Source organism: Gorilla gorilla, chromosome 3 (assembly GCF_029281585.2).
Source record: "Gorilla gorilla gorilla isolate KB3781 chromosome 3, NHGRI_mGorGor1-v2.1_pri, whole genome shotgun sequence".
NCBI lineage: Eukaryota > Metazoa > Chordata > Mammalia > Primates > Hominidae > Gorilla > Gorilla gorilla.
In genome coordinates, this window is record NC_073227.2 from 67,343,703 (window position 1) to 67,368,375 (window position 24,673).

General features: G+C 33.3%; 1 long non-coding RNA gene across 1 annotated transcript in view; it reads right to left on the minus strand.

Annotated features, from left to right (window-relative positions):
- LOC134758247 (uncharacterized) overlaps positions 1-18,882 on the minus strand; it is a 33,726-nt gene extending 14,844 nt beyond the window's left edge. Inside the window, exon 1 of the long non-coding RNA XR_010133228.1 lies at positions 18,827-18,882. This is a non-coding gene — a long non-coding RNA (uncharacterized lncRNA). The remainder of the gene's footprint in view (positions 1-18,826) is intronic.
- Between the last annotated feature and the right edge of the window lie 5,791 nt (positions 18,883-24,673).

Below are 24,673 nucleotides of genomic sequence, written 5' to 3' on the forward strand. Positions count from 1 at the left end.
CATAAGAGAGCAGACTCAAGGATGAAGTTAATGTTTTTCTTAAGCAACTGGAAGGAAATGGATATCGTTTACTGGGATAGGGTTGAAAAGGAGAAGCAAAATTTTGGATTAAATAAGTAATTCAATTTTTGATATGTTAAGTTTCAAGTATTTCTTATACAGTCAGGCGGAAATGTAGAGCTATATATAAATCTAGCAATCAGGAGTGGGTGAAGATGTGAATTTGGCTTATAGCGAATTTTAACAACATGGAATTGCATCAGAGACTTAGTTGTGAGAATAAATAAAGAACACACGATGTTAGAGGGATAACTTCTTTGATATTTCTGCAGTTAGAAGCTGAGCTAGGAAGAGAGATTTTTGCAAAAAACTGCATGAGGGGGAGTAGCCAATGATCTGGGCAGAACACCAGACACATGTGGTATACAAGAAAGCAAGCAAAGCTTTAGCAGGAGGGAATAGCGACTCTTTAAAGAACTGCAGAAGGGTATGGTAAAATGAGAATATGGTAATTAGGCACTGGATTTAACAAAATACAGATGACATTGATAGCTTTGAAAAGAGCGGATTTGGTAGAGTGGTAAAGATAAAACATTATTTGGAATAGGGTTAAGAGAAAATGGCATAACAGAAAACCAAGTATGTAGGAATAGTGTAAATAAGAAGATCAATAGTGGGGGGAAGGGTACTAACTCTACCAGATATTACTACACGCTAAAATTCTAAAGAATGTGGTACTTGTATATTAAAAATTTGAAAGGCCAATGGAACTGAATATAGGAAAAAAATCCGTCATCTACAATCAACTGAGAAAAAAATGGAAGTGGTAAAATTGGATCATTTTTCATACCAGATGGCAAATCTTCCAAGTAGATTCAAAATTAAAATGTAAGGATAAAAACACATGTATTAGGAGAAAACATGACTTTCTTTATATTATCTAAAAAGAAAAATGTATTCTCTTACAAAAATCCAAAAGTTTTATGAAAATATATACTTTTTTAAAAATGGCAAACTGGTAATACACACATACACCCATATACACATAAGGCAACAAAAGGTAAATGTAAATAATATTTAAAAAGCTTCAAAAATAGAGAAGAGATAAAGTGATAACAATAAAAATGGACTAGAATATGTAGAAAAATAATTAAAATGATACTATTTGAATAAATAATTGTAAACATAATAAGTTGAATTCAAATTACATATGGATACAGATACTATTTATTATCAATTGGCAAAAAAATGCAATAGTTTGAAGAACTGCTGTTGTCGAAGTAGAGAAACAGATCCTCTCAAAATTTGTTGCTGAAAATGCAAAATGGCACAACACCTGCAGAAGGTAAATTAGCAATATCTAGCAAAATTGCATATACATTTATACTTTTAAGATGACTTCTAAGAATCATTCTCAAAGAATTAATGATAAAATACAAAAACACATGTTTATCAGGTTATATATATTTTGCCAGTATATATATTATATATATATATGTATATATATATACACACACACACACATATACACACACATACATACACACACTACTGGTATGTGTGTATATATATACACACACACATATATATACACATACACACACACACTATATATATGTATATATACATATTCATGGAATCACTGAAACTATTACATTTTAGAAATATATATTAAATTCAATTAATTATTAATTATAATTAGTAGAAAACAAATACATAAGAAAATTTGGAAATAATTTAAATTCCCATGAATAAGGTACTGATTTTATAAACTGATAAACCCACGTGATAACTACATAGCTGTAAAAGTGAACGAGGAAGAATTCTCTGTCACTGGAGTAATATCAGAATATATTTTTGAACAAAAAGCAAGCTTTGTGTGTATATTTATATGTGTGTAATTGTAAATGACATATATGTAAGTATAAGTACATATTATATATATATAATCAAGTATACTATATAAATATTAATTCAAAATATAAATTATAAAAATTTAAAAAAATTGTTTTAAGGGGGAAATGAAGGCAAAGGGTAGAACAGACTGGGATAAATCAAAGCTAAACTTCCTTGAATAAATTTGCTTTTAAAGTTTTGACTTCAGAACCATAGATATATTTCACATTAATTTAAAGAATTATTTAAAACCATCCTGAAAGATCAAAAACAGAATGAAACATATGTTCCTGGCTGTATATGGGTTAATGACAGAACCACAAAAACAATTTGTTTTTACTATTCATTATAAAATAACTTCAACTTGCAGAAGAATTTCAAGAATAAAAAAAAAATCTCCTATAAACTCTTACCAATATACAAGTGGTTAGAATTTTGCTTTATAATTCTCTCTTTCTTCCCCCATATTCTCTCTCTATATATATAGATATAGAAAGATATAGAGAAATATATAGATATAGTACATGTATAGGAATTGATATAAATGTTGATATAGATAGATTTACATAATCATAGTGATATGGTTTTGCATCTACATATACGTACGTAATCCTCATTAGTCTTTTTCTAAACTTGAAAGTACGTTGTAGACATCATGCTTCTTTATCCCTAAATATTTCAGTGTATAATTGTTAAGAACAAAAATATTCTTATGTAATTACACTACAGCTAGCTACTTCAGACAAATTAACATTGATATAATATTATTATCTATTACAGGCTATAGGTTATTTTTTGCCAGTTGTTTAAATAATGTCCTTTGTATTAATTTGTCCCTCTGATCCAGCACCCTATCACAACTGCACATCAAATGTAATTGCCCTGTCTGTATAGTATATACGTCTTTACTTTGGAGTAGATGTCTTGATTTTAGTTTTGCAGATGGTTTTATGTGTCAATACGCTACTCTGCAATTTAGCAATGAGCATTCTATCTCATGCATAATTATTTCCAGTTTTCACAAATTAGAAAACCATCCTAGGTTTCCATTGTTGATGTACGTGTCTCTGTAGTTTATATTATTTATATCTTCTGATTTAGAAATGAGAAGTTGGGAGAAGGTCCTAAGTCCATTTTTTTTTAATTACGTCGCCTCCATGCCTTCCCATGATAAACTCACATGACATTTTACAAAACGGATGATTAAAAGAAGGAAATGTGCAATGGATAAAAGTGCAGAAAAGAAATGAAAAGGAATAATGCTGGATGTGAAATTAGATACAATAAGAAGACAGCTGACCATGGGATATTGACACAGCTGTCATTTGAGTCTCTAGGTATGAGGCCACGGAAACTTACTGGAAGAGAACTTAACATAAATGAGAAAGGTAGTTGTGATGAACAGAATGAACATGTCCTAGAGGAAGTAATTTTCACATTAGAAAAAAACCCTTGAAGTTGCTTCAAGACACTGAAAGTATAAAGAACACAATGCAGGAAGCTGATCCAAACTTTAAAAAGCATATGACAATTCACCAGTGCGTAAAGAAAGATAGTGCTCCACATTGTTAGGTGACAAGTAGGCAAGGATGGTTTAAACTACTTTTGATAAGTTTTCATGAAAAGTAAAACACTTTAGTTTTATGTTTTTTTCTAATTTTAGGGGTTTTTTTTAATTAATTGAACTTTTTACTATAACCAAAATTGCTTAGCATTTGAAATACTTATTTTATTATTATTATATTTTAAGTTCTGGGACACACGTGCAGAATGTGCAGGTTTGTTACATAGGTATACACGCACTGTGGTGGTTTGCTGCAGCCATCAACCTGTCATCTACATTAGGTATTTCTCCTAATGCTTCCTTCCCCTAAACCCCCAACTCCCGACAGGCCCTGGAGTGTGATGTTCCCCTCCTGTGTCCATGTGTTCTCATTGTTCAACTCCCACTTATGAGTAAGAACATGTGGTATTTGGTTTTCTGTTCCTGTATTAGTTTGCAGAGAATAATGGTTTCCAGCTTTATCCACGTCCCTGAAAAGGATATTAACTCATCCTTTGTTATAGCTGCATAGTATTCCATGGTGTATATGTGCCACATTTTCTTTATCTAGTCTATCATTGATAGGCATTTGGGTTGGTTCCAAGTCTGCTATTATGAATACTGCTGCAATAAACATATGTGTGCATGTGTCTTTATAGTAGAATGATTTATAATCCTTTGGGTATATACCCAGTAATGGGATTGCTGGGTCAAATGGTATTTCTGGTTCTAGATCCTTGAGGAATAGCTACAAATGGGATCTAACTAAACTAAAGAGCTTCTGCACCGCAAAAGAAACTATCATCAGAGTGAACGGCAACCTACAGAATGGGAGAAAAATTTTGGAATCTATCTATCTGACAATGGGCTAATATCCAGAATCTATAAGTAACCGAAACAAATTTACAAGAAAAAAACAAACAACCCTATCAAAATGTGTGAAGAATATGAACAGACAGTTCTCAAAAGAAGACATTTATGTGGCCAACAAATATATGAAAAAAAGCTCATCATCACTGGTCATTAGAGAAATGCAAATCAAAACCACAATGAGATACCATCTCATGCCAGTTAGAATGGTGATCATTAAAAAGTCAGGAAACAACAGAGGCTAGAGAGGATTTGGAGAAATAGGAACATTTTTACACTATTGGTGGAAGCGTAAATTAGTTCAACCATTGTACAACCATTTTGTAAACATCACATTGCTTGAAAATGATCATCAAGGATTCAAAATTTAAAAAGTGGTAATTTATATTTTTATATAAATATCAATTAATCATGATCAATCAAATATTTTGACAACTCTGTTAAGAGAAGTGCCAATTAGTTGCAATGAATAGTTATTATAGAAGTCAAATCTCCACATTTTTTCTCTAAATGTATATATTGTATTACAACTTCTTTAGGATGTACCTTAACATGTAGGAAAATACTGCTTTAAAGCCTCATCTAACATGGAAATCATATTTCTCTCATATACAGTGTGAAATAATTGTTCTTGGTTCATGGTATTTTAAAAAGCAAATAATTTTTCTTTTATAAATGTTGTTTACAGGCTCAACTGCAATGAAAAAATAAAATTTTAGTAGAATAGCGAGTCACATTTAAAAGCCTGAAAAAAAGGGCTGTTTAAAGTTAGAATTTTCTTAAACTACTAAGGTCAGATTTCAGAGAAAAGCAGTTAAGATGCCCTAAAGTCTGAAAATGCAGGCTTATAGACTTACATTTCCTGTTTTCCCCTTAAAGAACTGCTACCTTGCTGAGCATATGCACGCACACACACACACACACACACACACACACACACACTACAGAATATAATGGACTTATTTTTGTCTCTGGTACATAGAGCTAGATGAGAAAGATACTTAGATATGGGCATTAGTGTTCCATTAAGACTCAATAAAAGGACTTTTAGAGCAAAATCTAAATATATTGCTTTCTAAATCAAAACTCTAACAAATGAATACTCTTTAAAGCCCCCCATCAAAATCATTTTCTTTATCAATATGGTAATATATTCATTTTGAAATAGTGTAAGTAGGACATCCATTTTCAGAAATGAGCAAACATGTCTAATTAGAATAAAGATGTACACATGTAAAATTTGTCTACTTCATTTATAGCTATACCTGTTATATTTAAATGATACTTATGGTTAAACAATGTTTATCAAACGTTTATATTTCATTTTTTTCAGAATTCAAATAGATAAAAATGAGATGAATGATAGAAATTGGTGTGAAAAAAGGATTAATGGCACACAATTTAATGTATAGTAAGGATCAAGTTAATTGGCTTACTTTCATAAGCAAGACAAAGAATCTACTTTTGCTCTAAATTCCATTAGTATAAACTATTGGAAGAAACAAGATTATCAGCAGGTGTATTATTCTTTTTTTTTTTTTTTTTTTTTTTTTTTTTTTGGAGACGGAGTCTTGCTTTGTCGCCCAGGCTGGAGTGCAGTGGCGCGATCTCGGCTCACTGCAAGCTCCACCTCCCGGGTTCACGCCATTCTCCTGCCTCAGCCTCCCGAGTAGCTGGGACTACAGGCGCCCACTACCACGCCCGGCTAATTTTTTTTTTTTGTATTTTTAGTAGAGACGGGGTTTCACCGTGTTAGCCAGGATGGTCTCGATCTCCTGACCTCGTGATCCGCCCGCCTCGGCCTCCCAAAGTGCTGGGATTACAGGCGAGAGCCACCGCGCCCGGCCCAGGTGTATTATTCTTCTACCTTGTAAGAGCCCATCATGCTGATGAATAGTTATTCAGTAAATTCTCTATTACCTGGGAAAAAAGAAAAACCCTGAGTCATAGTTGCAAATACTATGTCTCAGCTGAGATAAGGATAAGAATCTAAGAGATTTTCTTATCATCCACATAGAACAATTGCCTAAATTGGAGATTAGAGTTTAGAAGGAGAGAAAGAATAGGAGGATCTCCAATATCACTCGCAAGCTGTTTTCTTAACTTTGAGCATCTTAAAAACAGAGTATGCATTGATTACTTTAAACCTGTGAAAACAAGTTACAAGGTGTTAACAGATTTACAGACATATATAAAAATCTCTAAAACATATATGTGATTTTATATAAGAATCTCTAAAATAGCAAACTTGACTCTAAAAATTTGTATAGCTCATTTTGTCTGTCACTTATAAGATCGGCTGATTTACTGAAAGCTTAAAGTATCAGCAACAGTCCGAATATCAACACCAATTAAACTTACATTTTACTACTATTTAATCAAAATTTAAAATGTGTTTTTATATCTTCATAGTGTACTACACATGGAATATCACACTTTAGTATTCACAGTAGGGATTACTATACTTAAACAGTCAAATAAAGTTTTTATATTCAAAATTTTAATTATTTGAGACGTTTACATTGATGTAGTCTACTATTTACAGATGTGATCCTTAAGAAAAAAAAAATTTGAGCAGTAATTTTAAAGGCATCCAGCAGCATTTTGGTCAACAATGACATTGAACACAGTTGGTGTTATATGTCTTTCACGTTGGGGTTTTCAACCAATAGGAAGCTACTTTTCTAATGGTAATCTCACATAGATTCTGTCAGAGAAACAGGCACAGAACAAGGCATTGAATTTTTTTTTTCTAAAAATTCCATTAGTTTTTGTTGTTGTTCTCCCCTGTGATATCTTTACAAACATGAAGCTGAATTTGTCAGTTTAGTTTTACTTTAATATGCATACTAAACACAACCCGGCAATATTTTAACTAGACCAGCTCCTAAGTAAGCTTTTCAAATCAAACAAGGAAAGATAGCTATTGTAATAAATGAATTACCTTTAGGAGACTGAGCATTAGTCCTATTTACTGATAACTAGAGATATACTCCATTTCTAAAAAAGAAAAAGAACAACTCTTATTTCTATAAATAATTACATTTACAAACGTTTATAAGGTTTTATGAGTCATAATATTGTACTTATCTTTAATTTGCTCCATCGTTAATATTCTATAGAACAATAATTAATAATAAATAAGGGAGACATTCTTGTAAGATTTTTATGCAAATAGCTGTCTCACAACGGCTTTTTCAATAGCCTGGAATTGCTTACCCAAAGGCTGTATGTGGCATTGTTTAATATCTGATGGCCTCAATTTAGGTTCTTTTTTCAATCTAAAGGTAAAGTTTTAATCAGATTTATTTTCTTGACTTCCATTACCAATTACTATGTGTTTATCCTTATCATTAATTCAAATATTTCTTCTTCAATACATATCCCTTTATAAAACTGCCATAATTCATGTCTCAAATCATTTAAACAATTTCCCATTGTTAAAAAATTTCATGATCACCCTTCTAAACTTACACTTCTTTCCTAAATTTCTGTTTCATTGAAAATGAATTATTATCTCCAAAACTCTTTATTTAATTGATCAACACATTTTTCTTGATCCTCTTCAGAAAATGCTGACTCTCTCTTTTCTAATTGCCCCTCCATTGCCATGATTTCCAGCCATTATCCTTACTAGTAAGGTGATGGTTAATTTTACATATCAGCTTGACTGGACCATGAGATACCTAGATATTTCTTGCAACATTATCCAGTGTGTGTCTGTGAGAATATTTTAGATGAGGTTTACATGTGAATGGGTAGACTGAGTGAAGCAGATTCTTTTCACAAATATGAGTGAGCCTCATCTAACCAGTTGAAGGTCTGACCAGAACATAAAGGCTAATCCTCCCTCAAATAAAATGGAATTTCTCCTGCCTGATTATCTTGGCCTGGGACATCAGTCTTTTCCTCACATTGGACTTGAACTCAAATATTAACTCTTTTAAGGTCTCGTGACTGCTGGCCATGGGACTGGAACTTACACCATTGGCTCTCCTGATTCTCAAGACTTTGAATCAGACTGGAGCTAAACCATCAGATCTCCTGGGTCTCCAATGTGCTAATTACAGATCTTGGTACTTAGCCTCCAAAATCATGTGATCCAGTTCCTTTTAATAAATAGTTCTCTGTATACATGGACATCCTATTGGTCCTATTTTTCTGGGAGATCTTGACTGAAATAACTAACATTCTTTATAACCACTTAACTTTGGTCCCTGACTATCCCTTCTTCCCAAATTTTTTCTCTGAATTGTTGCCTGAATTGTTTTTCTAACTGATACATCTGAATATTTTATTCCTTTGTTTGTATTTTATGCTTTTTTATTATCATATATTGATATTGTAACAGTAATATTTAAATATTAATTATATGGATATTGTAGCAGGATAGTATCTCCTCTTTAATTAATTGATTCCCCATTGAGCTCACATGTGGGGAAATAAGCAATAAACTGCTTACCAAATAACGTGCATACTATAATTTCTAGTACTAATTAATACCGAGAAGAAAAAGAACATTTATGAGGGGATTCTTACTAATAGAAGATTGCCATTTTGAATAAAGTGGCTAAGGAAGACCTGCATGAGGAAATGATAACTGGATAAAGATAAGAGATAGTCCAAAATATCTAAGGAAACTTTATTGTTTATCTTTTCACATGCAAACTCAATGAGGAAAGAAATTTTTCCAGGTGCATTATTATTACCTATTTGCCTAGCACAGTGCATGGTACATTTTTAATATACAATCAATATTAATTGAATGAATGATAAATTAAGAAGTGAGTGAGTTAGTTAATTAAAATAAATGAGATATTATTTTCTCAGTTACTCATATGACTAAATCTCAGCAGAGGTACAACTAGTAAAATGTATTTTAGATTTACTGTGATGATAATGATAAAGAACAGTGGGAAATTATGTATATTACAATACAGGGAAAAGAGTCTTTGGGTATTTTATATGGGAAATCAAAATGAAAGTCAATCATATTATACTCCATAACCCCGAGTCAATTTCATGTATATGAAACATCTAAGTTTGCAAGGGCATACTTAACGGAAAATACAGTCGATTTTCTTTATGATGTCAGTATAGCAAACGCTTTCTTAAACATGACAAAAAAGGCACTAATTATAAAGTCAGTCAGTGATTGACAAGTTTGACTCAGTTAAAATTAAATACTTGTATTCATCAAGAGACCACTAAAATAATGGATATATAAGGTGGTGAGTCTGATAATTGTGAAGCATAAACCAACAAACGCTCATATTTAGAACATGCAAACACTACTGCAAATTAATTAGAAAATGACGGTCACCCAGTAGAAAAATGGGAAAAATACTTAAATAAGCACTTCACAATGGAGAAAATCCAAATATCCAAGAATGTATTAAAAATGCTTAACTTTACGATTAACTAGGGGAATAAAAATTGAGGGCATTAAAACTTTGCTACTAATTGAGGGAATCATAATGTTAGGTACCACTTCATACTCACAAACACTAAATGTCTGACAAAACTAAGTATTGAAGGAGTGTGTAGTAATACAGTGCTGTTGGAGTAGAAATTGATAATATTTATTTACAAAATAGTCTGGCCTGTTTGCTGAAGTTGAATATCATGTTCTACTAATTTTACACTGTTATGCAACTTACAGAATTGTGTGCTTATGAGTGTCAGTTTAAATGTACAGAATTTTTATAATAGCCTTATTCATAATTATCCCAACTGTAAACAAAGCAAGTGTTTAGAAGAAGTGTGGACCAATAAATTGTGTTATATCTATACAATGTTACGGTGAGAAAAATGAAAAATATATATGTATATCCAAAAAGTATGGGTAAAATTTCACATAATGTTGGCACCAAAAGCCAGAAACCAAGAAACACAAAACTGTATGTAGTATGAACTATTTACATACACTTCTGAAAAACAACACTAAACTTTGTTGTTTATTTATGCATCATTAAGCATGTCCAAAAAGTATCAAGAAAAGTGAGGAAGTGATTATCATAAATTCTAGAATAGTTGTGATCTCTAGGAAAGAGTAAAGAAATTCTCACCAGTAAAACACCTGTAGGCCTCTTAAGAGGGCTGACCATAATATAATACAAATGTAAATTATAGTTTGCTACAAGATTCAAGATAGAGATAAAAGGGAATAAATATAAGCTGGAAGTTGCAGTTTTAAATGGGATACTTAGGAAGAGGCTCGTTGAGTGGACAATGTTTGAGCAAATACTTGAAAGAAATGAGGGAATTAGCCATGTTGTGTTGGGAGAAAGGTGGTATGGTAAGGGAGTGTTCAGTAGTAGAATACCCAGAGCAGAGACACTAATGCAGTGAGTAAAATAGTGGCTCCAAAAAACTATGTCAAAATCCTAACTCCCAGTACCAATAAATGTGACATTATTTGAAAACAGGGTCTTTACAGATGTAACTGAGAATCTCTAAGTGAGATTATTTGGATTTAGAGTAGGCCCTAATTTAACAACTAGTGTTCTTGTAAGAGAAAGCAAAAGGAGAGTTGGGACTCAGAGACATGCAGGGAACAAAGCCATGAGAAGATAGAGGCAGAGACAGAAGTCATGTAGCCCCAAACCAAAAAGTATGCCTAGAGTCACCAGACGCTGAAAAAGGCAAGGCGGGATTTTTCTCTACAGCCTTGAGTGATCAAAGTTCTGCTGACACCTCGCTATTTAATTTCCATCTCAAACACCGGGAGAGAATTCCTACTGATCTAAGTCACCAAATTTGTGGTAATTTGTTACAGCAGCCCCAGGAAACTAATATAAGGAGTATACTGAGACTGTTAATGTTGTTCTTCCCTAGTTTTCTTGATTTTTACTATTTGCTTAAGTAAATATTAAGGGTGAAAAAGTTTTTGGCCTGTGAAAATCCACAAATTTGCTTATTAGATTAAATTTTATACGTTATATGTCTATGTAACTCAATAAAATATGAATCTAAGAACCCAGGGATAGTTATGTTTTTATATATGACATATATTTCATATATAATTTGAATAATTAGGCATGATTTCATATAAAATTTAAAATTACAGAAAACATACTGAAAATTATAATTTTTAAAAATAGTCATAAACTAACCCTGCAGGGATAATCATTTGATAGATTATCTTCCAAATGTTATATCCATACTGTTAGTATGATGGTAGTAAATATAAACTTTTAGTATTCTCCCTTTTAATTTAGCTTTAAACATTTTGCCACATAATTAAGCATTCTACAAAACACAATTTTATTGGAAGCATAGAGTTTTATTCTTTGAATATAACATAAATTATTTAGCTAATCCTCCAGTACTGAAATTTAGTTTTGTCTAGTAGTTGACTGTTACAAATAATACTGTAGCAACATCCTAAGGATGACCCTGGAGCAAGTTCAAATCCTGGTTTGTTACATATTTTAATTTTGGAAAATAATTGGCTACTAAATATCCGTATGTATAAACTGGCAAATGTATTAGTCCATTCTCACATTGCTATAATGAAATACCCGAGACTTGGTAATTTATAAAGAAAATAGGTTTCATTGACTCACGGTTCTGCAGGCTGTACAGGAAGCATAGCAGCCTCTGCTTCTGAGGAGATCTCAGGAAGCTTCCAATCAAGGAAGTAAAGAGGGAGCACCCACCTTACATAGCATAGCAGAAGCAAAAGAGCAATGTGGGAGGTGTGACACACTTTTAAATGACTGAGCTATTATGAGAATTCACTATCACAAGGGTAGTACCACTGGGATGGCACTAAACCATTCATTAAAAACCTCCCCTATGATGCAGTCACCTCCCACAGGGTTGCACCTCCAACATTGGGGGTATCATTTCAACATGAGATTTGGGCAGGAATAATATCCAAACTATATCAGTGAAATAGTATAATAGACCTTATAAGACAGTTTTAATGCTTAAGTTAATTCATCAAGACATTTTAACTCAATTCCCAGAATATGAGCAATCTCTCAAAAGGAAATTCCAGTGTATGCCTAAAATATTATTGATCTGAAGTGGTTGTCAGTGGTTTTGGGAAAAGGAAGGGATGAATAGACAGAACACAGAGAAATTTTAAGTTACTGAAAATGTTGTATAAAATATGATAATGGTCAATACATGTTCTTTATACATTTCAACAAATTCATAGAATGTGCATTAACAATATAACAGTGGAACAACAAAGTAACTAACATAAATGACTTCATTTTTATTTAAAGTGTCTTTATCTATTCCTGGATGTAGACTAGGATACATTGAGAGTGCGGGAGGGGGGAGGGATAGCATTAGGATATATACCTAGTGTAAATGAGGAGTTAATGGGTGCAGCACACCAACATGGCACATGTATACATATGTAACAAACCTGCACGTTGTGCACCTGTACCCTAGAACTTAAAGTATAATAAAAACAGCAATCATATAATTTTTGAAACTAAATCTGGGATTGAAGGGTAAGTAGGCAAACACCTAAGTTTTGTTACATAATTATAAGAAGCAAGGAGGAGGTGGGGCAAGATGCCAATATAGAATCCTCCAGAAATCATTCACATCCCCTGTAGATGCACCAAACTGAACATATTCACACAAGAAAGCATCTTTAAACGAACCAAAAATCAGTTGCGTGATCACAGTACATAATTTTAACATCATGTCAAGGAACGAGGCACTGCATAAGGAAGAAAAGGCAATCTTGAATTGTTATTACACCTCTTCTCCATGCTCTGACATTAGCAGTGGCCATAAGACACACAGAGAGAATCTGTGTGCTTGGGGGAGAGAAAGCACAGTGATTGTTGGAGTTTGCTTTGAAATTCAGTGCTACCCTGCAAAGCAAAAAGCAACACAGTAGAGAAATCACCCAGTACCCATTCGGGGCACATTTAGACCAGCCGTAGCCATAGGTAAATCGTCCATCTCACCGGTTGGAATTTGAGTTCTGGCAAGCTGCACCTATGTGTGCCAAACTTCTCTGGGGGCTTAAATAAACTTGAAAGGTAGTCTAGGCCACAAGAACTTCAATTATTCGGCAGGTCCTGGTTCTGTGCTGGGCTCAGAGCCAGTGAACTTAGCATGCACATGACTTAGCAAGATACCAGCTGGGGTGGCCGAGGGAGTAATTGCATCACTCCTTCCCCAACCACAGGCAGCACAGCTCACAGCTCTAGGAGCAGCTCCTCTCTTCCACTTGGGGAAGGTATAGGGGAGAAGAAAGAAGACTTTCTCTGCTATCTTGACTATCAGCTCAGCCACAGTAGAATAGGGAACCAGACAGAGTCATGAGGCCCTCATTTATGGTACTAGCTCCCCAAGGACATTTCTAGACACACCCTGGGCCAGAAGGTAACCCATTGTCTTGAAGGAAAATACCTAGTCCTGGTAGGATTCATTGCCTTCTGACTAAAGATCTCTTAGGCCTTGAATAAATATCAGTACTTGCCATGGGGTTTGGGTGAGACCCAGTGCCACAGTGGCTTCAGGTGTGACCCAGCACATTCTCAGTTGTGGTGGCCATGAGGAGAGATTCCTTCTGCTTGAAGAAAGGAGAGGGAAGGGTAAAGGAAGCTCTGTCTTGCAGCTTGGGTACCACCTAGACCATAGTGAAGTAGAGCACCAAACAGGCTCCAGGGGCTCGATTCCAGACAATGGCTCTTAGACGGTATTTTTGGACCTGCCCTGGGCCAGGAGGGAGCCTTCTGCCCTCAATGGCAAGAACTAGGGCTAGCAGCATTCACCACAAGCTGACTGAAGAGCACTTGGATCTTGAGTGAATGCTGGTGACAGCCAGGTAGTACACAACATGGACTCAGGGAAAAAGAGGCTATCATGAAAGACTCCATCTGCTTGACCAAAAAAGAGAGAAGACTGAGAAGAACTTTCTTTTGCAGCCTGGGTGCCAGCTCAGCAACAATAGAACAGAGCACAAAGTACATTCCTAAGGTTTCTAATTCCAGGCCCTGGATCCCAGATGGCATCTCTGGACTCGCCTTGGCTATTAAGGAAAGTCCATAACCCTGTATTGATTCTTCACCTGATGATTGTAGGGTCCTTGATCCTTGAGGAAACAGCAGCAGTAACAAAGTAGTGGTCACCATGGGCTTTGGGCAAGAGCCAGTGTTGTGCTGGCTTTGGATCTGACCCAGTGCAGCCCCAGTCATGGATGACACAAAGCTGCTTGTGTCACTTTCCCACCAGTTCCAGACAACTTAAAAAGAAGAGTTTCTGTTTATTTGGGGGTAAGAAACACAAAAGAACAAGAGTCTCTGCCTGATAATTTAGGTACTTCTCCCAGATCTTACCCAAGGCCATCAAGGTGATAGCTCTATAATTCTGCAAAAATCATAGCATTATTATGCTTGGGATACCACCTAATGCAGATATGGCTGCAGTGAGCAAACACTTAGATCACAACATTCAATTCTCATTGAATACTTGGAAAGTCTTCCCAAGAAAGACAGAAACTAACAAGCCCACCTTGTAAATACTACAATAAATTCCTAACTCTTCAAGGCCTGGACATTGATAAACATATATCAGCATCAAGATCATTTAAAAAAACATGACCTCACCAAACAAGCTAAATATGGTACCAGCGACCAGTCCTAGAGAAACAGAGATATGTAACATTTCAGAAAGAGAATTCAAAATAGCCATTTTGAGGAAACTCAAACAAATTTAAGATAACATAGAGAAGAAATTCAGAATCCTATCAGATACATTTCACAAAAAGATTGAAATAGTTAAAAATAATCAAGGAAAAATTTTGAAGCTGAAAAATTTAGTTGACATAATGAATAATGCATCAATCAGAGTCCCTCGATAGAAGAACTGATCAAGCAGAAGACAGAATTAGTGAGTTTGGAGATAGGCTATTTGAAAATACATAGTCAGAGAAGACAAACAAAAATCTTAAAAAAGAATAAAGCGTGCATACAAGATTTAAAAAATAGCCCCCAAAAGGCAAATGTAAGTGTTCTCGGCCTTACTGGAGATGTGAGAAAAATAGCAGCAGGAAGTTTATTCAAAGTGATAACTATAGAGAATTTTCCAAACCTAGAAAGACAACAGTATCTAAGTATGAGAGAGTTATAGGACACCAAGACTTAGCCAAAAGAGGAGTATCTTAAGACCTTTAATAATTAAACTCCTAAAGGTCAAGGATAAAAAAAAAAAAAGAAAGTAAAGAAAAGGAAAGAAAAAAAGGATCCGGAAGCAGTAAGAGAAAAGAAACAAATAACATGCAAATCAGCTCCAATACATCTGAGAGCTGACTTTTCAGTAGAAACCTTACAGGTCAGGAGAGAGTGGCATGAAATATTTAAAGTGCCGAAGGAAAAAACAAACAAACAAACAAAAACAACTTCTAAACTTTAATAGTATATATAGTGAAAATATATTTAATCGTAAAAAAAAAAATAAACACTTTCTTAGACAAACAAATGCTGAGGGAATTCATCAGCACCAGACTTGTTCTATAGGAAATGCTAAAGAGAGTTCCTCAATCTGAAAGAAAAGGACATTAGTGAGCAAGAAATCATCTGAAGGTATAAAACTGACTGGTAAGCCAGGCACAGTGGCTCAAACTTGTAATCCCAGCACTTTGGGAGGCCGAGGCAGTGGATCACCTGAGGTCAGGAGTTCAAGACCAGCCAGGCCAACATGGTGAAACACCGTCTCCATTAAAAATACAAAAATTAGCTGGGTATGGTGGCGAACACCTGTAATCCCAGCTACTTGGGAGCCTGGGGCAGGAGAATCACTTGAACCCAGGAGGAAGAGGTTGCAATGAGCCAAGATCTTGCCACTGCACTCCAGCCAGGGCAACAGAATGATACTTCATCTCAAAACAAACAAACAAACAAACAAACAAATCAAAAAACCTCACTGGTTCCACTGGTAATAATAAATACACAGACAAAATATTATAACAGTGCAATCAATTGTGGTATGTAAGATACCTGTATCTTTAGTAGAAAGACTAAAAGACAAATCTACCAAAAATAATAACTATAACAACTTCTCAAGAAATAAACAGTATAACATTAATAGAAACAACAAAAAGTTAAGGAGATGTATTTAAAGTGCAGAGTGTTTTATTAGTTTTCTCTTTGCTTGTTAGTTTTTGCAATCAGTGTTAAGTTGTAATCAGCTTAAAACAATAAGTATAAGATGTTATTATAAAAATTCATGGTAATTTCAAACTAAAAAAACCTACAACACATGAACAAAAAATGAAAAGCAGGAAATTAAAACATAGCAGCAGAGAAAATCCTCTTAACAAAATAGAAAATAGAAAGGAGAAAAAAAGGAAGAGAAGACTGTAGAACAACCAGAAAATAAATAACAAAATACCAGTAGTTAGTCTTTACTTTCAATAATAACACTGAATATAAATGCACTAAACTCTCCAAAAAACAGAATGTCTGAATGGATTTAAAAAATGAAAACAAGACACAATGATTTATTGCCTGTAAAAAAGCATGATTTCCATATAAAGATATACATCTTTATTTAATAAAATAGGATGAAAAAATATATTTTATGAAAATGGAAATAAAATAGAGCAGGAATAGCCACATTTATATCTGATAAAATAGATTTCAAGATTAAACTATAAAAAGAGACAAAGAAGATCATTATATAATGATAAAGAGGTCAATTCAGGAAGAGAATATAAAAATTGTAAATATATATGCACCCAACACTGGAGCACCCAGATAGAAAAGCAAATATTAAAGAGAGAGATAGACCCTAATAAAATAATAGCTGGATATTTCAACTCCCCACTTACAGCATTAAATAGATCATCCAGACAGAAAATCAACAAAGAAACATAGGAATAATGTGCACCATAGACAAATGGACCTAATGGATATTTACAGCACATTTCTTCCAGTGGCTGTAATACACAGCCTTCTCTTCAGTAGATGGAACATTCTCAGAGATAGACCCTATATTGGATCACAAAACATGTCTGAAAACATTCAAAAAATTAAAATCATATCAAGCATCTTTTCTGACTAAAATAGGATAAAATTAGAAATGCACAATGTGAGGAACTTTGGAAATAACAGAAACACATGGAAATTAACCAATATGTTTCTCAATGGCCAGTGAGGTCAATGAAGAAATTCACAAGAATATTTTTAAAATCCTGGAATCAAATGAAAATGCAAATACAGCATATCAAACCCTACGTGACACACCAAAAGCAGTACTAAGAGAAAAATTTCTAGCAATAAGTGCTCCCTCTCTCTCTCTCTCTCTATCTCTCTCTCTCTATATATATATATGAGGAAAAATTTAAATAAACAAACTAATGATGCATCCTAAATAACTAGAAAAGCAAAACAAATCAAACTCCAAATTAGAAGAAAAGAAACAACAATGATAAGAGCAGAAATAAATGTATTAATCCCCCCAAAATAACAAAACAAAAATGAAATAAAAAGTTGACTTTCCAAAAAGATAAACAAAATCAACCAACATTTAGTGAGACTAGCTAATAATAAACAGAAGATTAAAATAAATAAAGTCAGAGATAAAAAAGGATACATTACAACTGATACCACAGAAATTCAAAGGATCATTAGAGATTGTATTAGGCAGGGTTCTCTTAGAAGAACAGAACTAATACATATATTCCATTTACACATATAAATACATATATAACTTACATATATATACACATATATAACTTATATATATACACATATATAACTTTTATATATATATATACATATATAACTTATATATGTATATAACTTATATATATACATATGTAACTTATATATGTATATAACTTATATATATATATATACACATATACATATGTACACACTTATATACAGGTGAGTTTATTAAGCTTTAACTCAAACAATCACAAGGTCCCACAATAGACCATCTGCAGGCTGAGGAGCAAGGAGAGCCAGTCTGAGTTCCAAAACTGAAGAACTTTGAGTCCAATTTTGAGAGCAGGAAGCACCCAGCATGGGAGAAAGATGTAGATTGGGAGGCTAGGCCAGTTCCTCTTTCCACATTTTTCTGCCTGCTTATATTCTAGACATGCTGGCAGCTGATTAGATTGTGCCCACCCAGATTAAGTATGGGTCTGTCTTTCCCAGCCCATTGACTTAAATGTTAATCTCCTTTGGCAGCACCCTCACAGACACACCCAGGATCTATACTTTGTATCCTTCAATCCTTCAATCCAATCAAGTTGACACTCAATATTAACTATCGCAGAGACTACAATAAGCAACTATACACCAATAAATAGGAAAAGCTAGAAGAAATGACTAAATTACTAGACAAATAAAACCTACCAAGATTAAACCTAGAACAAATTCAAAACCTAAATAGACCAGTAATAAGTAATGAGATCAAAGCCATAAATATATATATATATGTGTGTCTCCCAACAAAGAAGACCTGAGATGCATTGGTTTCACTAATGAATATTGCTAAACATTTAAAAAAAATAATACCAATCCTACTCACACTTTTCTGAAAAATGCAGAAGGAGAAAATACTTCCAAAATCTTTCTATGAGGCCAATAGTACCCTGATACCTAAATCAGAAAAAAAAAATTAAAAAACTCTAGGTCAATATCCCTGATGAATATCAATGCACAAATTCTCAACAAAATACTAGCAAATTGAATTTAACAATACATTAAAGACATCATTCATCATGACCAAGTGGAATCCATCCCAGTAATTCAAGAATGGTTTAATATATGCAAATCAATCTATATGATACAGCATTATCAACACAATGATAGGCAAAAATTATATATCATTTTAATTGATACTTAAAACAATAAAATTTAACAACTCATCCTAATAAACACCCTCAAAAAACTGGATGTAGGAGGAACATATCTCAACATAATAAAAGACAAGTATAATAGGCACACAACTAATATCATACTTAATTTGAAAAAACTGAAAGCCTTTCTTCTAAGATGTGAAACTCAACAAGTCTGTCCACTTTCATCATTGTTCCTCAACACAGTACTGGATGTGCTAGCCCTTGTAATTGCACAAGATAAAGAAATAAATAGCATCCAAACTTAAAAGGGAGAAGCCAAATCATCCTTGTTTTCAGATGATATAATATTATTTGGAAAAACCAAAAGACTCCACACATACAAAAACTAGTAAAACTCATAAAGAAACTCAGTAAAATTGCAGAATATAAAGTCAAAATACAAAAATCAGTAACATCTCTATATGCAAACAGTGAACAATTCGAAAAAAAATCAAGAACATAATCCCATTTACAATAGCAACAAGTAAAATAAAATACCTAGGATTAATCTTAACCAAAGAAGAGAAAAATCTCTACAATGTGAACTATGAAACAAAAACACTTATGCAAGAAACTAAAGAAGACATAATAAAATGGGAAGATATTTCATGTTCATGAGTTAGAATAATCAATATTGTTAAAATGCCCATGCTACGAAAAGCAATTTACAGATTTAATACAATTCTTATCAAAATACCAATGACATTCTTCACAGAAATGAAGAAAGTAAACCTAAAATATGTAAGGAACCACTAAAGACCCAAGATAGCCAAAGCCATGTTGAGCAAAAGAACAAAACTTGAGAAATCACATTACCAGAGTTCAAATTATACTACAGAGCTATTGTAATCAAAACAGCATGGTTCTGGCATAAAAACAGGCATATAGACTAATGGAAAAAATAGAGAACCCAGAAATAAATCCATACATCTACAGTAGGTTCAGCACAGGTGGCAAGAACATATACTGGGGAAAGAAGAGTCTCTCCAAAAAAAAATTGTGCTGGGAAAGTTGAATATCCATATGCAAAAGAGTAAAATTAGACCCTTATCTCTCAACATATTCTAAAATCAAATCAAAATGGGTTAAAGACTTAAATTGAAGACCTAAAGCTACTCCCTAAGAGAAAACATCAGGAAAACTTGCCAGTACGTTGTTTTGGGCAACAATTTCTTGAGTAATACTCCAAAAGCACAGGAAACCAAAGCAGAAAATGGACAAGTGGAATCACATCAAGTCAAAAAGCTTTGCCACACCAAATGAAACAATACATAAAGTGAAGATACAACCCACAGAAAGGAAGAAAATACTTGCAAATTCCCTATTTGACAAGGGTTTAATAACTAAAATATATAAGGAGCTCAAACTAACAAATAGGGACACATCTAATAATTCTACTATGTACCCTTAATAATTAAAAATTAATAAAAGAAAAAATTTATAGGGAAATTTTGACCCGACCACAGTCAAAATGTTCCCAACCTTCTACAACTCTTGTTAGTACTCTTAATGTTTGTGTTTGTTGGTCACCTCTTCATCCCAACCCCTGCCTCTTCACCCTACCTCCAATATAAAAAGAAGCTGAAATTTCTTCTGACTTGAGATGGTCTTGGTGATACTTGTTCACCATCCTCTTGAGTGCCTGGCTCCTGTATAAACTTGCTTTTCCTCTTCACTCTTGTCCCTTGAGTTTGGTTTTCAAACAGCAAGCAGCCAAACCTAGGTTCCATTACACCAGTGTGTTCCTTCATGTCAATTATGAACTTTGGGTGATAAGAACGTGTCAGTGTAGACTCATCAATTGTAACAAATGTATTGCTTTTGTGTGAGGTGTTGATAATGGGGGAGTCTATGTATGTGTACAGGTAGGGAGTATATGAGAAGCCACTGTACCTTCCAATCAATTTTGTTGTGAACCTAAAATGTTCTAAAACTAAAGTTTATTAAAAGAACGCTTTTGATATTTGTCACTTATTACTGCATGCGCTTTGTTCCCTGGCTGTCTCATGTTCATCCTTTGTTTCTAGGCCACATTCTTCCATAGTGCACATTGACAGTGACATTGTGCTAGCAACATTTCCTATTAACTCCCAGATACTTCTACTCTTTCTCAGTTGTTATATTTTTCCCTTGAGATTATTCCACCTATACAATATCAACAGAAATTATTTCCATCTTGGAAATAAAGATTGTAAGCTTGCCTACATTACAGAATCACAGCAAATTTCATATCCATATTCCTTGTTCCCATATGATATCAATTTCCAGAAAAGTACTCTCATTCAACATACACCCTCTCCCACCCCCAAACAAACACAAGTGAATGTATTAGATTTATATGTGGAAACAATAAAAAGCTTAGGAGAAAGAGGCTCAGAAGTCAGTCATTCTCCCTTGACCCAGATATTAAAAGCTGTACACAGATGATGTACATATCCATAAAGCAAATAGCACTTCGGTACCAAAATTTGCCTCCTCAGTTGTGTGCCCAATTTTTTGTCATATTTTGAATATTTCTTCTTCAATACTTCTACACATGTCAATCTGCCTCAATTCTACCTGTTTTTTAAAGCCATTCTCACGTGTGATTTTCCTCATTTCGTCACTGGATATTAATACTAGTTCTTTGATTAGCATATTATTAGAATATTTATCTTATTCAGCCCTGTATTGCAAGCATTGGGTCATCCACTTATTCAACAAATGTTTATAAAACCTTGACATCTGATGAGAATTAAGCCAGACTATGGGGATGAAGAGTAAGCAAAAGAGCTTCAGCTCATCATGGAGCTTACAGACTAATAGAGAAATAGACATCACTTATTATACACTGTATGCCAATTTTGAATAAGCAATATAAATTTCTATATGAGAGCAAATTTATATTTTACATAATTAGCTTCTTATCAAGGGCTCTGTTCAGTCCTTCAACATCAACATCGAACAACTATCATACTGTCACGCATATAATATGTCATTTGTAAATATTTGTTGAAATAAAATAGTCGAAGAGGTAAGGAACTTGTTGTGCATAAAGATATTTTTTTCTTTATTCCCATCAGTAGAAAAATGTAGGCAGTTTTGGTTTGTCACTGTGTTTTTGCTGTGCTGAGATTTCACTTTCAGCTGAGGTAGTATAGCACAGTTTTTCTATTGTGAAGTTATACTTAGGTCTTAATGAGCATTTTGTGTGTGTGCCACACTTCAAATTTATTATAGATTTTGTCATTGATTTTTGAGAAATGGGCCATAGGAATTTCTATTTAAAAAGCTAAACCACATGTGCAATTGAAAGTGTTGCAAAGCCTCTACTGCATTCCTCATTAGATCTCCCTTTGAATTAAAATTGAGTTTTTAGGACTAGGTCAATACCTCCCATAGAGTAATTAGACTGCTTGGTCAATAGGTCAGAGTTCTAGACTCCAGCTGATACCATATATCAAAATTATGTATTAAATTATCTTTATGTGTTACTAGAAATATGAAAATCAAATTTTACACTGAGATTTACACATATTAAAAATGAACAGAAAATTATTCTACTAGAAGACATATTCTCCCAAGGCTACTTTTGTTTGTTGTTTTGTTTGATACTTTCCAAGCTACTACATTCAGAACTGAACAAAAGTAATATATTTTTTTCTTAGCAGATGGAGCCAGGTCATATGTCTATTGCTATAGCACAATCACAGAGTGGAAAGATACTGAACTAATTGGCAATACTGGGAAATAAAAAGAAGATCTGGATTAGAGTGATAATGTGAGAAAAGGCTCAATAAAATGTGTGAGCTTGTAAGGAGGCTCGTAAGCCTGAGAGAAATGAAGCTAGCAGTAAATGACCTTGGATGTCTTAGACAATGATAATATGCAATATTGGTATAAATAAATAAGGGGGAAAAGGTAGAAAATACTGATTATAAACTTAGCAACATGGAAAGCCAATTTACCAATAAATAATGCAATGTCCATATTATTATTTTTTATTTTTTTAATTATACTTTTTTAGGGTACATGTGCATAACTTGCAGGTTTGTTACATATGTATACATGTGCCATGTTAGTGTGCTGCACCCATTAGTTCGTCATTTAACATTAGCTATATCTCCTAATGCTATCCCTCCCCCCTCTCCCCACCCCACAGTAAAAAATGATGAGTTCATGTCCTTTGTAGGGACATGGATGAAGCTGGAAACCATCATGCTCAGCAAACTATCGCAAGGAGAAAAAACCAAACACCACATGTTCTCACTCATAGGTGGGAATTGAACAATGAGAGCACATGGGCACAGGAAGGGGAGCATCACACACTGGGGCCTGCAATGTCCATATTATTTTGAAATGTATGGGGAACTCAGAGATGAGAAGTAGGGATAATAGCCTTGTGTTATTTTTCTGAGAATAGCAAACAGAATGGGACACATATGGTAATAAAAATAGTAAAACAGTCATAATTTGATTTCATATATGTCCTAAACTGAGAGTTCTTGAATAAAGGCAAATTGATATCTAAAGTAAATTTTTGAAATATAGTAATAATATCAAGGCAGAATTTAAGTAGTTTTTTTTCTGAAAATGTCCTATTTATGATAAAAAATTGACTTAGAATTTTAGTCTGGTTATGAGGTCAGTAAGTTAAAGTTTAATACACTGATTAATTTCTCCAAAATAAAAGATGAATAAATATTATCTTTAGATTCAAAACGTATTTTTTTCAATTTAGTACCTCATTATATGTCTAGTACTTTACCGTAAAACTATGAAAAATTTAAAAATTCCAAGATATTGAGAATGACATTGTCCAGTTTTTAGACCATTCTCTAGGCATGAATTCAATAAATTTAGAGGAATAAATGTATATTTTATGAATGTCAACATGATGATGTCCTAGACTGCAGAAAGTTGCAACAGTTCTTTATGACTGCATGTGAACGTTCATATAAATGCACTGAATAGAAATATATATTTCATTAATTTTAACCAAAACATGGTTTGTTTTTTTAAATTGACTTTTTAAGAACCAACTGAATATTTTCTAAATTTTGCAGAATATATTTATATTAAATTTATAATGCAATAAAATAACCAATGTGACAATAAATATCACTTAAATATAATCTCAAAAGATAGAAAACTGTCATGGAAGAAAATACAGCTAGCATACTCCAAGATATTTGTGACATATGAATTATTTTAGTAAGTCTTGGGCTAAAATTACTATTTTGTGCATTTTATTTATATTACATATAAATTATAAGTAAAGCTAATGAAAAAACTTCTATGAGATAGCGAGCTCTTTTAGCAATTCTCATTGATTTTACCTTCTCTACATATATTGAATATGTATTTCATTAATTTTATAAACTAAGTTTAATAAAATATAATTTAAAAAGTTCCTCAAACCCCTCAGCTCTGTTATAATATATACTACCATTTATAAAATTTCTAAAATGACTGTTAATATTTAGTACAGAAACATATTCTTTTCAAAGAAAATTAAATTCTAATAATGAGTGGCCAAACTTATTTCTCTCTAT